At 36.4% G+C, this 11,391-nt stretch overlaps 2 protein-coding genes across 3 annotated transcripts in view; one reads left to right on the top strand and one right to left on the bottom strand.

The window, feature by feature from the left end:
• The window catches only part of LOC111196242 (zinc finger protein 239-like), a 443,969-nt gene that overhangs the window by 33,007 nt on the left and 399,571 nt on the right, over positions 1-11,391 (bottom strand). Inside the window, exon 1 of one of the 2 annotated variants that reach the window (XM_049469402.1) lies at positions 6,924-7,026. The exons of the other annotated variant lie outside the window; for it this stretch is intronic. The gene's annotated coding sequence lies outside the window, so the exon portion shown is untranslated. Of the gene's footprint in view, positions 1-6,923; positions 7,027-11,391 lie in introns of those variants that run through there. 2 annotated transcript variants of the gene reach the window in all.
• LOC125780454 (zinc finger protein 501-like) overlaps positions 1-11,391 on the top strand; it is an 89,298-nt gene that overhangs the window by 40,360 nt on the left and 37,547 nt on the right. The window lies entirely within an intron of this gene.

Genomic DNA, 11,391 nt, shown 5'->3' with positions numbered 1-11,391 from the left:
CGAGTTTACGTAGTACTTTAGTTGCGCACGGGTTTGGGAAACACTCTTTAATTAACGATCAATCTTAAGTACGAGATAACGAAGTTCTTAGCGTTACGAAGCTTTCGGGAAACCCACCCCTGTTCAGTCCTACAGATTTACTAGCCGAAAGCTCGTGGAGATCCAGTTTCTGCGTGTTTTCGGATGGAAAATTAGTTCCATACTGCCACCTATCATACACTGCTGAAGAGGAAACCAGATCCTCTCTAGTAAAGAGGACAATATTCACTTTAGAATGTGTTTTGGGCTTGTTTCACCTCTAGAGGGCGCTCTCGAGTGAGTCCAAAATTACCCTAAATGAATGGGTTTATATGGAGCAAACTGAGCAAAATCTACATTTATCGTATACATTTTTCAGTATTTTTCTACTGAAACTTTTCCTCATTTCCTCAAAAGAACACTATCAAATGATTCAGCACCGCAGATAAAACTCCCGTTTTTACAAAACTTTTAAACTCTAGCATCAGTTCACCAACCAGTCAGCTTGCAGCAGCAGTAATGCAGCATCTTTTTTCCTGTTATAAAACCCGTTTACTGAAGAAAAACCTAAATATACATGCAAATGTTCTTTACTTTTTTTGTTGTTCAAAATAGACAATTCTACTTTTGAGAAATAAAAGAATATTCTGGAAAGTGAATAGTATCTGTTCTTAATTTGTATTTTAGGTGTTTATCTCCATTCACCCCATTCATATAAGACTCTCTCGTGGGCTCCCTCTATCGGTTAGCAGTAATTTTCTAATATAAGGGGGAGATAGGGAGTGGGTAGTCCATTACTTTTGTACTTGAATATTACTTTTGTACGTGACTATTGTAAGTCGCTTTGGACAAAAGCGTCTGCCAAATGTAATGTAATGTAATGTAATGTAATGTAGTCTCTCCATAAACTGGTGTTACACCGGTTTCTGCATAGCGTACGCAGTCTACGCAGCGCGCTCGTGCCCGTGAACAGAAACTGTGAAGTAGCGCCCACGTCACAGAAAACTGTGTAACGGTGTAATAATTTTCTGTGAGAATTATTTTCCATTTTTTATTGTCCCCTTAACAATAGATCTTAGTGCTGCCTTTGACACTATAGGTCACGCTATTCTGTTTAATGGGTTAAAAAATCTTGTAGGAATTAAAGGATCTGCCCTCACCTGGTTCAGATAATATCTGAGAGATCGATACCAGTGTGTTTATTTAGATAATGAATGTTCTTATTAGTCTAGAGTAAAATATGGTGTCCCACAAAGATCAGAAAAATGGGATGATGAACAACTTTCTCTTACTTAATTCTAATAAAACAGAGTTCCTTTTATTAGGCCCTAATATCGATAAAAACATAAATAGAGAGTCACTTAAGTATACCTGGTAAATCTGTGAGAAACCTAGGGGTCATCTTTGACCCAGTTTTCTTGTTTGAACATGAACCCAAACCCAAAGCAGAGCCAGACACAAAAGGCTGCTCTGCTAGTTATGTATAGTATACTTACATATGTATAGTATACTTTTGTAATTTGATTTTATTTCTTTACTTTTTTTATCAAAACACAAAATTCTAATTTTGACCAACAAAATGAATAACCTTGCCAAGTGCATAGGAACTATTATTTATTTGTGTTTTTAGCTTCATTTCCCATATTTATTTTAGACTCATTCACGGGCTCCCTCTAGTAGTTTGGAGATTTTTTTCTAATAAAACGGGGGAGATTAGGAGTGGGTTGTTTCTAAATAAAGACTCTGGAGAAAACCATCCACTGTTTTAATAAATACTTCGTGTAATTAGTGTGTGTCTGGATCCTAAAAAAAGTCAAAGTTATTGGATGTCCTTCAACTAGTTTTTTGTGGGATACATTTTCACTTTTCCTACTGTCCCCTTTTGGACTGTTGGCCAAAGGATTTGAATTATTCGCCTACAAGTTTGAGGATAAATAACAAAGTTTTTTTACAGACGTGATCCTATTCTGTAATGTAAAATGCTTTCAGATTCAGTAAAACCAGACTTGTTCCCTAAACACATGTATACAATTAAATCCTGATACAGCTAAGGATCAACACAGAAGTTACGCATCACATGTTCTCTCTTAACATTTATATCATAACAATGTTTTATGTGCTCCAGTGTTCTTTCACAGTCACAGGGCACTTAAAATCATATTAAGTAACATGGTCAGCTTGTATAAATACTTTCAGAGAACTAAATCATATTCAATTCCAATTTAATTAATAAGGTATTCCTAACAGTTATTTACGCATAACATTATCTCATAGAAATTAGCTAAATATTACAAATGATGGGAAATTATTTATTTTGTTCCAAAAGGAAACGCCACAGATTATATTTTTTAAATTCCTGATTCAAAACCTTTGACAGTAACTATGTAATGGCAGCATGATAACTGTACAGAAATATGGATCTAAACAAACCCAAACCAAGAAGAAACACTTCAACTCTACAAACTTATCAACTGATATTCAATTGTTTAACTTCAATGTTCAAATACAGAGTTAAACAGGTTGCACTTTACTGGGCCAAATCTAACTATCAACCAAAAAGTCAAAAACACCCAAAAATTGCTTTTTCAGTTTATTCAAATAACTCACCACAAAAACAGACTTTATATGTTAAACAAAGTGGTTAAAATAAGGAGGATAAAAGAATGTACATATTAGTACAACCCCAATAACAATGGTGACATTGTGTAAAACAAAAATAACAAAGAACACATTTGCAAAAACGTTTAAACCAATATTCAACTAAATTCACTGTAAAGATATTCAAATATTCACTCATTTTACCACCTCTTTCACCACCTGTCCTTTTCATGACATTGCAATCACATCTGCATGTATCTTTCAGCAAATATAGAGCTTTACAGATGTGCAAGTTTCCCATGTCATGGGCTCTAACCCACTCCCACACCATCAGAGATAATGCTTTAGAACTTTGTGCCTTAAACAGTCCGCATAGTCCTTTACCCCAAAATAATGTGACACGTGGACTCGTCAGACAACCGGACCCTTTTCCACTTTGCATCAAATTGGAATTTTGTGTTGCCCCTGTCCCAACTTCTTTGGAATCAAATAACAAACAAGAGAATATCTGCAAAACTACTCAATGATAAGATAATAATAAGATAGATCAGACATTACATTCTTTAAATAATTGTAATGTCTGTTATGGCTCAAGGCAATTTTTAAACTGGCACCTTACAAAATTTCATTATCATCATAATTTCATACATCCATTATAAAGATATCATTTCAATACCATAAAAGCACTGAGCCTTCACAACAGATATGGAACACAGTACATTCACACACCCCAATTCTGCACTTCTAGCAATAATATGGTTTATTTCCTAAGTAAATTTTCTGGTGATGTTTGAACTCATTCTGACACCTTAAACTCTTCCCACAGTCTGAGCAATGATACAGTTTCTCTCAAGTGTGAATGCGCTGGTGAAGTTGAAGAGTACTCTGTCGTTCAAAACTTTTCCCACAGTTTGAGCAGTGATACGGTTTTTCTACAGTGTGAGTGCTGTTGTAGAAAAGAAAATGAAAGGTGGGTCCACACCCACCCCTCATCCGGGGTACAACTCCCCTACATGTTCGTTTGATAGAGAGAGTCGCAGACAGGTGGAGTGAAGTTGAAAGCAAACCAAGTATTTATTACAAAGTACTGAATATTCAGGAGAACCCACACATGAAAGACCGTCTAACAGCCGTCCCAGCATAAGTTCGGACCCCCCCTCTGATCTGACTCCATGTTTATACCCCAAATGACGTGAAACCTGCTGATGATGCGTTGCTGATGATTAGCTCATGTTAATATGCATAATTTCACGTGTTAGTACTCAAGTTTCACAGGTTTGACCGGACCATCAGTGTTTGGCCTTGATTGTGTCCAGCCGGACAGTGTGGTATTGTTTTAAGAATTGACTGGGTCCAGTCAGACAGTGTGATATTGTTCCAGTAATTAGACAGTGCCGCCCTCCCTATGTGCGCGTGTCCTCCTCCCGCTTTGGTAGGTGAAGAACTTTGCACGCACAGAGAGAAAGGCCACACTGTTCGTCCCGAAGCCTCCTTCGTATCAATTTAGTTCATACAGAGTGCACTAGCTGATGATTGATGGCCGTTAGTCAGAGACATGCAGTAAAAAAAATGCTTCAAGCATGAGCTACGCAATAGTCACACAATGGATTCCATATGTTATATGTTAATGTGTTAGTAGCGCGTGGTTAGTCCGCCATATAATAGATCCTATGTGTTAGTTAAGTGCCTTATGTATCATGTGGGTTAATTTGTCATAATAAAGTCTGTGTTAGTCACATGCCTGATCAAACAATGTTTATCTATATGTGTAAATAATATATATTGTGAGTATTGGTTAATCTTCTATATAAATGCGTGTAAAATACACTGTGAGTAATATAAATCTTCAAATACAATGTGAGTATTGGTTAATGCATATAAAATACAAGGTTTCACACAATGATTATGTAATTATAGATACTAAGATAAGTAATCATAATTGAAAGATATTTGTCAATACACCCAAGGTAAAATAAACAGTTACTCTTCAGTGCGCTGGTGTCGTTGGAGATTACCCAGCCGATTAAAACTCTTCCCACAGTCTGAGCAGTGATACGGTTTCTCTCCAGTATGAATGCGCTGGTGTAGTTTGAGGGAATTCTGGTATTTAAAACTCTTCCCACAGTCGGAGCAGTGATAAAGTTCCTCTCCAGTGTGAATGCGCTGGTGTATATTGAGAGTACTCTGATGACTAAAACTCTTCCCACAGTCTGAGCAGTGGTGGGTTTTTTTCTTGCATGTACTTTTCTGCATTTGTTTGAGAGAGGTAGGAGAGGGTATTGGCTGAGTATTGGAGATTTTTGTGGATTCCATGTTCCTCCCCTTTTCTAGGAACTTAACCTCTTTGTGAACTGTTCTTGTTGAGTGCATTTCCGTAGCTAAACTAGAAACAGGTTGGAAAGAAGACACTAGGAGATAAAGATCTGGAACAGGATGGCATTCATTTCTCGAAGAAACAAACTCGAGCTTAGTACAAGTTTTTAGTGTGAAATGAAAATCTCTTAGCTGGCAAACAGAAAATCGGGAATGGAAATCTACATGCAAATGACAGTATTTCTCACATATACTCACCCCTCGTTTTAGTTTAATTTGATCGTCAATGTGTCCAGGGGCCTCATGTACTAAAGGTGCATACGCACAAAAACATAGCGTACGCCATACTTCATGCTCACGGTCAGATGTACTAAATTTGACATGAACATGAGAGCTTTCTCTCGCACTTTCGTTTCGGGCATACGCATGTTTATTTGTACGTCTGTATTGTGTTTTTGTCATTTGGCGACAATTAGAGGCGATGCATTGAAATTACAACTATTAAGATATGCACACAATGTAGTAATAAGACATTATTGGGTAAAATAAAGTAAATTAAATCAGACAATTTTATTGGCTTACTGAAATAATCGTTCAACGTGTTTCCACTGAGCCTAGATTATATAAACCATAGACTGTATAGAGCTGGACAGAGCATCGTCTCTTAAAAGTGAAGCCACCACAGGTCGGGCGCCCCCTGCTGTTCGGCTGCAGATTATTAGTTATTACGCTACGCGTCTTGCGACAATTTTCTTTCTTGACTTGCATATTATACTCTAGCATCTTATTATTGTTATTATTATTACTATTATTATTTTAACACTATACTTATGCGTAATGCTTAATTTCAAGTTGATTGTGATGTACTAAGAGAAAATACGTGGTATTCTGCCTACGCACAGTTTGATAAATCCATATTTTTTTGTGCGTACGGAACTATTCAGGTCTGAGCGTACGGAACATTTTAGTAGAAAGTTCACGCAAGTCTTAGTACATGAGGCCCCAGGTCTCTAATAGGAAGTAGAAAGTGAACAAGAAATTATTACACACTGACTCTTCTCCAACTCTTGTGTAAATTTTAAGCATTACCTACTCACCCTACTCACAAAATGGAGTGTAAAACCCACTTTAGTGACAGTACAGGAAGGTCCATTCTGCAGATAACAACTGTGGTTCCACATAGGGTCCATTCCCTTCCCCAAACTCTACTCCCCCACCCACTCACCTTTAACTGCATGACAATAACAAGTTCCTAACCCTAAGTTACTGTGGCCGATTATGATCCGATCAGCAACCTTTACCCCACACATGAAAATCCTCCACCTAACAGCTTTAAATATATACATTAAATAATGCTGTAAATACCACAACTTTTCATGAAGTTTATTAAATAAGAAAATGTGTGACTCCTTTTAGATTATTATTCAGAACTGATCTTTGTGTTGGAATCTATGGAGCTCCTAAGGTGATTTCCAGTACAAATAAAAAAAAATGCATGGCCTCAACTTATTAAAGTAGGGCAATACGGCAAGTTAAAGAGCAGCTTTGTTTTGGAGTCTCTGAATCTTTTGTCCAAATTGAAAACACAGTGAAAAGTTGTAAATGGAGCAGAAACTCTTAACTGAAGCTGCGAGCTGAAGGGAGGTGGTGAAGAAAGGCTGGAAAGGAACTCAGCTGATAGCTGAGCACGACTATGCTCTGGAAATCTCCAGCAGCAAACTGGAACTGGAGGAACTGACTCTTATCCAACAACTCCCGGTAGAGAAGAAAAGCGAACCCTGTGAGGAACAGTCTGAGATTTCCACCCTGATGTTCCTCGAATCCACCCGAAACATGGGAGAGAAAGCTGAAGAGCTGCTAGAGCTCAGAGAACAGGACAAACACAGCAGCAGTCTTATGCTCGCTATAGTTTCTCTAAAACGGTGCAGTTTAATGCGGAGGAAATGCAGCGATGCAGAAAGAGGAGTAAAGAGCTGACTTTGAGAAAGACTTACCATCTAACTGATGATCATTTCTTTCTCAGAACGGACTCCGCTGATCCACAGCGAAGACTGGAACTGTTCAATCCTACAGATTTACTAGCTGAAATCTCGTGGAGATCCAGGCTGTGACCGAAACGGCTCCCTGTTTACTAGTAAAGAGTAACTGTTTATTATACCTTGGGTGTATTGACAAATATATTTCAATTATGATTACTTATCTTGTTATCTATAATTACATAATCATTGTGTGAAACCTTGTATTTTATATGCACTTACCAAGACTCACATTGTATTTGATCATTTTTATTACTCAAAGTGTATTTTATACGCATTTATATAGAAGATTAACCAATAATCACAATATATTCTTTACATATATAATAAAACATTGTTTGATCAGGCATGTGACTAACACAGACTTTATTACGACAAATTAACCCACATGATACATAAGGCACTTAACTAACACATAGGATCTATTGTATGGCGGACTAACCACGCGCTACTAACACATTAACATATAACATATGGAATCCATTGTGAGACTTGTGTAGCTCATGCTTGAAGCATTTTGCTTACTGCATGTCTCTGACTAACAGCCATCAATCATCAGCTAGTGCACTCTGTACGAACTGAATTGATACAAAGGAGACTTCGGGACGAACAGTGTGGCCTTTCTCTCTGTGCGTGCAAAGTCCTTCACCTACCAAAGCGGGAGGAGGACACGCGCACATAGGGAGGGCGGCACTGTCTAATTACTGAAACAATATCACACTGTCTGACTGGACCCAGTCAATTCCTGAAACAATGCCGCACTGTCCGGCTGGATACAGTCAAGGCCAAACACTGATGGTCCGGTCAAACCTGTGAAACTTGAACACTAACACGTGAAATTATGCATATTAACATGAGCTAATCATCAGCAACGCATCATCAGCAGGTTTCACGTCATTTGGGGTATAAACATGGAGTCAGATCAGAGGGGGGTCAGAACTTATGCTGGGACGGCTGTTAGACGGTCTTTCATGTGTGGGTTCTCCTGAATATTGAGTACTTTGTAATAAATACTTGGTTTGCTTTCAACTTCACTCCACCTGTCTACGACTCTCTATCAAACGAACACGTAGGGGAGTTGTACCCCGGATGAGGGGTGGGTGTGGACCCACCTTTCATTTACTTTTCTACAACACTAGTTAGAGCACTATTGAGTATTTCAGCCATTTTTCTTTGAGTGTCCGAATCGTAAGGAGGAATTCGAGCGTGATTTTGAGGGCACTAAAAACTCCCACAATGCATCATGATTTATAGTAAACATCACTGCTTACTAAGCGAGCTACATGCTCGATACTAAGCAACAGACAACCGCAGAAACGGAGCGGACAGCGAGTCAGCAGGGTTGCCAGATTGTTACAGTGGAATTCAGATAAAACTAATTCACTGGGTGAAACGTGTTTCAAATCCGCCAAAATACAGAGAAAACCACCCAAACAGCTGATGTTCATCATATCAACAATATTACAGAGTGTATTTCAACATGAGCTTTACTGAAATACCTTATATATCACTAACTACAATATATATATATATTTAAATGAGTGTATTTGCATGTTTGTATTATGTGTTTTGTGCCTTGTATCATTTGGACACACAAACAAAAAAAAAGTTAATACAGTAAATAAAAATAAGCAATAAGCAATAAGAAAGAAAGAAATAACTTACTTATATATAATAACGAACATAAACACAGCTTCAAATCAGCAGGACTAAAAGCTCTGTCTCTGCCAGGTTAGATATCTAACTACAACACTGATGAGTTAAATTTCCAAACTCCTAACACTTGGTAGTTTTATTCACCCGTCTGATCACAGTGTTTCCTCCAGACAATTTCAGACACAACTCGACCTTTGGCATGAAACCACCCAATCTGGCAACAGTGCAAGCCGGTGTACGCTGTTAATTTCAGGTTTTCTTCATGTAGTTCAATAATGTAAGGATTATCTTTGAAACAGCGTAAATATATCAGTCAGAGAGAGAGCTTTACTATCTGTAATTCAGAGCTCAGTTCAGTATTAAACACTGCTGAAGAGGAAGCCAGAGCCTCTCTAGTAAAGAGGACAACATTCACTTCAGAATGTGTTGTGGGCTTGATTCACCTCTAGAGTCCAAAAAATATTCTAAATTAATGGTTTTATATGGAGCAACTGAGCAAATTCAGAATTTATAAATGTTACATTATTTTTGTACTTAAACGCTTAATCATTTGCTTAACAGAACACTATCAAATGATAAAAGTGTAAAACTTTAGTTATTATAAAACTTTTAAACTCCTGCTATTATAAAACGTTTAAACTCCAGTTATTATAAAGGTTTTAAATGTAATCTGGCCGTAACTTCAGCATCAGTTCAACCAGTAAGCTCACAGTAGCAGTAATGGGTCTTCATTTCCTGTTAAAAAAACGTTCAATGAAGAAAAACTTAAATATATACAGACAAATTTCCTTTGATTTTTTTGTTGTTCAAAATACAAAATTATATATGTGAGAATTAAAATAATATTCTGTTCAAGTGAATAGTATCTATTTTTAATGAGTCTTTTTAGGTTTTTATCTTCATTCCCTCCCATTCATTAAAGAATCTCTCGCGGCCTCCCTCTAGCAGTTAGCAGTGATTTTCTGATATATCGGGGGAGATAGGGAGTGGGTAGTCTCTCCATAAACCGGCTCTGGAGGGAAATCATCCACCCTGTTTTAAATAAATATGTAAATTCCACTGTTATCCTTGAATCCTTTTTATTTGAGCGCTTGTGTGTACTCCTTTATATATATATATATATATTAAATACATTTAATGCACAATCTGCCCACAATTATTACTAACAACAGAGCCTGGTAGAACATGTTCTTCAACTAGTTTTTTGTGTGAATTATTTTACAATTCCAGACAATTACATTACAAATACCTAGGCTTATCATTGTACTGCTAGAGGTTAGTGCTGCCTTCGACACTATATTCTGCTCGATAGGTTAGAAAATCCTATAGGAATTAAAGGATCTGACCTCACCTGGTTCAGATCATATCTGAGAGATCGATATCAATATGTTTATTTAAATAATGAATACTCTTATTAGTCTAGGGTAAAATATGGTGTCCCACAAGGATCAGTACTGGGTCCACTACTCTTTACATCTTACCGCTGGGTAAAATCATCAGTAGGCATGTGTCATGGAAATTCCCTATGGAATGATAATCAGAACAACAGTTGTCTTTTAGAGAGCTTTATTATATTTAAAAATAAAGTGAAAGCATAAAAAAAGATGAGAACTTCTTCCAGCCAGTTCAGAAGAGCTTTGCTCACAAGCAGTGAGTTGAGATTACATAAGGTTACACCGTTATGCATTTTCCATAAAAGGCTATAGACAACTTCATTGGTTAAATCAAACGTTTACCCCCTTGAACTGATCACATCTCCTTTTATGTTAATATGCATATACACAAGAAAAACGAAGCAGCTGCCGAACTCCTTTAATGCCACTCAATGACAGGAAACAGTCTGTCGGCTAGACTTCCTGTGGCTAAAACAAGTTGTACAGAAGCACTTTAATACCGCACTTACATATACACAGAATTATTAAAGGATAAATCTTAGAATAATATGCTTTTCTTAATAACCAGGGTTGGCAATTTTAAATATGTCACCCCAGCATGGTATTAACTTTCACTGTTATGCTGATTACACTCATCTTTTCATATCTGCTAAACCCAAAGAGAATCTCTAAATCAAATAACAGACAGTATTACACGACTCAAATTGGATGACACACAAGTTTCTCTTACTTAATTCTGATAAAACTAAGGTCCTTTTTTTAGGTCCTAATGTTATACCTGGTAAATCTGTGAGAAAACTAGGGGTTATTTTTGACCCAGTTTTCTTGTTTGATGCACAAATATGTAGCATATTTAAAACTGCATTTGAAGTTTTGCATGTGAAGTTTTTTCTTGCCACTGTGTCGTCCCAATAACTGGCATCTCTGTGGTGCTGCTCATGCAGTCATGGATCTGGTTTTCTCTGTAAAGCTGCTTTGTGACAAGGATTGTTGTAAAAAGCACTATATAAATGTTGCCTATCCGTGTTCATTGAATTCCATTTTTTATATTTACTATTGTGTAAGTTTAATTATTTAAATGTTTATTTATTTAAATGAAATGTATTGTTATTATTATTATTATTATTATTACTATTACTACTACATTATAACTAGTGCGATATTTTATTAATAAAACATATAAAACACTAATAAAAAAATAATAATGATATAAAAAACGATTCATACATTAATTTATAATTATTTAGTATTGTATATGTTTAATTATTTAAATGTGAATTATTATTATTATTATTATTATTATTATTGCTAACACAACACAATTACACTAATACATTATTTTATTAGAAAAAACATAAAAATAAATTATTATTATT

Source organism: Astyanax mexicanus, chromosome 1 (genome assembly GCF_023375975.1).
Source record: "Astyanax mexicanus isolate ESR-SI-001 chromosome 1, AstMex3_surface, whole genome shotgun sequence".
In the NCBI taxonomy this organism is placed as follows: Eukaryota; Metazoa; Chordata; class Actinopteri; order Characiformes; family Acestrorhamphidae; genus Astyanax; species Astyanax mexicanus.
The sequence above is the reverse complement of the archived record's forward strand: the minus strand, read 5'-3'. Positions and strand labels throughout refer to the sequence as shown.